Raw genomic sequence first — 5,251 nt, 5'->3', positions numbered from 1 at the left:
AGAGAGAGACAGCGTGAGCAAGGGAGGGTCAGAGAGAGAGGGAGTCACAGACTCTGAAACAGGCTCTGAGCTGGCAGTCAGCACAGAGCCCGACGCGGGGCTCGAACCCACGAATCGCGAGATCATGACCTAAGCGAAAGTCGGACACTTAACCGACTAAGCCACCCAGGCGCCCCAAACCTTATACCTTTTGTTTCTTTTTCTTGCCTTACTGTATTGGCCAGGGCCATTAGTACAGTGCTGAATAGAAGTAGAGACAACAGGTATCCTTGTCTCATTGCCAATTTAGAGAGAAAGCTTTGGCTATTTCACCATTAAATAAATCATTTGCTGTCAATTTTTGGTAAATATTCTTTGCCAGACTAACAAATTCCCTTCCAGTGCTAGTTTGCTAGAATTATTTATAATGAACAGGTTTTTTTTTAAAGTTATTTACTTTGAGAGAGAGGGGGAGAGAGCAAAAGCAAGAGTGCACCAGTGGGGGAGGGGCAGAGAGAGAGGGAGAGAGAGAATTGTAAGCAGGCTCCGTGCTGTTGGCACAGAGCCCGACATGGGGCTCAAATTCATGAACTCCGAGACCCAAATCTGGGTTGAAATAAAGAGTTAGATGCCTAACTGACTGAGGCACCCAGGTACCCCTATCACTAACACGTTTTTAATTGTACCAAGTGTTTCTTCCACATTTACTGAGATGATTATATTATTTTTCTCCCTTATTCTGTTAACATGGTGAATTATATTGAATTGGTTTTCAATGTTAACTCAATCTTGAATTCCTGAAATAAATCCAGCTTTGTTGAGACATACCCTAAATTCTTCTCCAAAGTGGCTGTATTAACTTCTAGTCTCAGCAATATATGTCAGTTTATGTGTTCCCTACCCTTATAGCCAATAATTGATGTTTTAAGACTTTTTAAAATTTTTCCAAAAAGGGGAAGGGAACTCAAGTTCATGAATAAATTCTGTGTTTTTCCTAATAACTTTGTAGTTTTGTATTTTACTTTCTTTTAATCCACATGGAATTCATTTATAGAAGTGCCATGAGGTGTTTTACTCATTTTATAGTCACTCAGTATTCTTTTATTGACTACTTTCAACTCTAAATTATTCTGAATGCATTTCAATAATCAAGTCTATATCAAAGGAACATGTTTTAATATGCCAAAATAAAATGATTTTAGTGAAGTAAGTGGAAGTACGAGCGTTTTGTGCCTTTTAAAAATATTTTAATGTTAATATTGTATACTACTTAAGATATTGACAGATGAATGCCATAGACTGAGGATAATTTCAAACATGACATTTTACAAATGAAAATTTATAAATGAAAATAAAAGTGAATTGGGGGCGCCTGGGTGGCTTAGTCGGTTAAGCGTCTGACTTTCGCTTAGGTCATGATCTCGCAGTTCGTGGGTTTGAGCCCCGAGTCGGGCTCTGTGCTTACTGCCAGCTCAGAGCCTGGAGCCTATTTCAGAGTATGTGTCTCCCTCTCTCTCTGACCCTCCCCTGCTCACCCTGTCTCTGTCTCTGTCTCTGTCTCTCTCTCCTAGAAATAAATAAAAATATTTTTAAAAAAAGAAAATAAAAGTGAATGTTAATATCTAGTCTAGCCAAGAGTTTTAGAAAGCTTGTGATAAAACTTTAGCTTAAAACTAGCTAAGCAAGTAAGTACCTTTTTGGCTCATGTAAGTAAAAATTCTAGGAGCACAGTATCTTCAGTGATGCCTAGATCTAGGGTTCTGAATGAACCAGGTAGACAAAGGAGTTTCAAACTGCCAGACTAGCTCAGAACCCCAAAGAAAGGAAGCAGGCTTTTTGGTTCCTTTAAGCAGAAGATTCTTGGGACAGATTCTAATTAGCCCAGTTTGGGTCTCATATCTATTCCTGACACATCAGCTATTGCCCATGGGACAGAGAGCATTAGCCAGGCCTGGGGCACATGCCATATTGGAATGGTGGACAGTTTGATGACGCCCACCTAAGCCAGATAGAATGGAATGCAACTGGAAAGAGAGGTTCTGCTACCAGAAGCTGGAGTGGGGGGTTGTGGGCACACAACCAGCAATGTCCACTGTACTTATTTCTCTTTGAAAGACATGATGTCCATCAGGGAAATACAAATCAAACCACACTGAGATACTACCTCACGCCAGTCAGAGTGGCTACAATGAGCAAATCAGAGGACTCTAGATGCTGGTGAGGATGTGGAGAAATGGGCACACTCCTACACTGTTGGTGGGAATGTAAACTGGTGCAGCCCCTCTGGAAAACAGTGTGGAGGTTCCTCAAAAAACTAACAATAGAACTCCCCTATGACCCAGCAATAGCACTGCTAGGAATTTACCCAAGGGATACAGGAGTGCTGATGCATAGGGGCACATGTACCCCAATGTTCATAGCAGTACTCAACAATAGCCAAAACATGGAAAGAGCCTAAGTGTTCATCAACTGAGGAATGGATCAAGAAGATGTGGTTTATCACATCCCCAAAAGCAAGGGAATCGAGAGCAAAAATAAACTGTTGGGACCTCATCAAGATGAAAAGCTTCTGCACAGCAAAGGAAACAGCCCAGAAAATTAATAGGCAACCAACGGAATGGGAAAAGATAGTTGCAAATGACATATCAGATAAAGGGTTAATATCCAGAATCTATAAGGAACTCACCAAACTCCACGCCCGAAAAACAAACAACCCAGTGAAGAAATGGGCAGAAGACATGAACAGACACTTCTCCAAAGAGGACATCCAGATGGCCAACAGACACATGAAACGATGCTCAGCATCCCTCCTCATCAGGGAAATACAAATCAAAACCACACTGAGATACCACCTCACGCCAGTCAGAGTGGCTAAAATGAGCAAATCAGAGAACTCTAGATGCTGGCGAGGATGTGGAGAAACGGGCACCCTCCTGCACTGTTGGTGGGAATGTAAACTGGTACAGCCCCTCTGGAAAACAGTGTGGAGGTTCCTCAGGAAACTAACAATAGAACTCCCTTATGACCCAGCAATAGCACTGCTAGGAATTTACCCAAGGGATACAGAAATGCTGAGGCATAGGAGCACATGTACCCCAATGTTCATAGCAGCACTCTCCACAATAGCTAAAACATGGAAAGAGCCTAAGTGTCCATCAACAGATGAATGGATCAAGAAGATGTGGTTTATCTATACCATGGAATACTACATGGCAATGAGAAACAATGAAATCTGGCCATGTGTAGCAACATGGATGGACCTTGAGGGTGTTATGCTGAGCGAAATAAGTCAGGCAGAGAAGGACAAATACCATATGTTTGCACGTATAGGAGGATTAGGAGGAACTTGACGGAGGACCAAGGGGGAGAAGAAGGGCGGAAATGGTGGGGGAAAGGGAGAGAGGCAAACCATGAGAGACTCTTGAATGCTGACAAAAACTGAGGACTGATGGATGTGGGGGGGAGGGGGGGATGGGCATGAAGGAGGGCACTTTGGGGATGAGCACTGAGTGTTATGTAGAAACTAATTTGACAATAAACTATTTGTAAAAAAATAAATAAATAAATAAATAAATAAAAGAAAAATAAAAATGAATAAAAAACAAAAAAAAAAAGAAGAAGATGTGGTTTATCTATACAATGGAATACTACATGACAATGAGAAAGAATGAAATCTGGTCATGTGTAGCAGCATGGATGGAACTTGAGGCTGTTATGCTGAGCGAAATAAGTCAGGCAGAGAAGGACAAATAACATATGTTTGCATGTACAGGAGGACTAGGAAGAACTTAATGGAGGACCATGGGGGAGGGGAAGGGGAAAAATAGTTGGGGAGAGGGAGGGAGGCAAACCCTGAGAGACTCTTGAATGCCTAGAACAAACTGAGGACTGATGGGTATGGGGCGGAGAGGACGGGTGGTGATGGGCATGGAGGAGGGCACTTGTTGGGATGAGCACTGGATGTTATATGGAAACCAACTTGAAAATAAACTATTTAAGAAAAAAAAGAAAAAGATTGTCTTTTCTTAGGCACATACAGTCTTGACTATACTTTAGTCCATTGTGCTTTTTATACTGGATACAGTCAATGAAACTGTGTCTTACTTTGTAATCTTAGGTCTTCAAACATATGTTATTGTGTATTTTAAGGTACTGATAAATTTTATGGTGTTTTAAGTCTTTCAGAAAGTGGGAGGACACCAGGAGCTAATGGATAAATACCCAGTGAATTAATGAACAAAATGTATATCCATTCATTGGAATATTATTCAGCCATAAAAAGGAATGAAGTACGGATACATACTACAACTTGAATGGTTCTTGAAAAACATTTTACTAAGTGCAAGAAGCCAGACACAAAGATCACCTAGTGTAGGATTCCTTTTATAGAAATGTTGGAATAGGCAAATCCACAGATCTGGAAATCCAGTTAGTGCTTGCCAGGGCCTGGGAGAGAAGGAATGGAGGGAGACAGTTTAATGGATGTGGATGTTCTTCTGGGTGATGAAAAAATTTTGAAAGTATAGAGAGGTGGTAATTGCCTAAGACTGGGAATGCACACTAAGTGTTACTGAACTGTTCACTTTAAAATGGTTAACTATATATTATGTGAATTTTACCTCAATTTTGGGGGGGGAAAGCCACAGAGAGGCTTCTGGGGTACCTACAATGTTCTACCTCATTTTGGATGATTGTTATATCGTACGCTGTTAACGTGCTACAGTGTACTTCATATGTTATATCACAAGTTTAAAAAAAAGGCTTAAACATTTTATGGATGATGAAGAAGAAATGCTACAAATCACTAACCCAAGTATGAAACTGAACAACAAAGGGAGAGAACTTGCCAAACCAGATATTTAAACATCTACAAGGTAGCAATAATAAAAATAGTTAGAAATATACAAGAATAGACACCCAGACTAATGGAACAGAATAAAGAGGTCAGGCAGATTTATATACTTCAAGGAATTTAATATGTATCTAAGGAGGCTTCAGAAATCAACAGGGGTGTGGGGTACCTGGCTGACCCAGTCAAGAGAGCATGCAAATTGTTGATCTCCGGGTCATGAATTCAAGCCCCAAGTTGGGCATGAAGCCTAACTTAAAATATAGGGAGGGAGGGAAGGAGGAAGGGAGGGAGGGAAGGAAGGAGGAAGAAAAAAAGAAAGAAAGAAAGAAAGAAAGAAAGAAAGAAAGAAAGAAAGAAAGAGAGAGAGAGAGAGAGAGAGAGAGAGAGAGAGAGAGAAAGAAAGAAAGAAAGAAAGAAAGA

This window comes from Hyaena hyaena, unplaced genomic scaffold (genome assembly GCF_003009895.1).
Source record: "Hyaena hyaena isolate Hyena2069 unplaced genomic scaffold, ASM300989v1 scaffold_1080, whole genome shotgun sequence".
Lineage (NCBI taxonomy): Eukaryota > Metazoa > Chordata > Mammalia > Carnivora > Hyaenidae > Hyaena > Hyaena hyaena.
The sequence above is the reverse complement of the archived record's forward strand: the minus strand, read 5'-3'. Positions refer to the sequence as shown.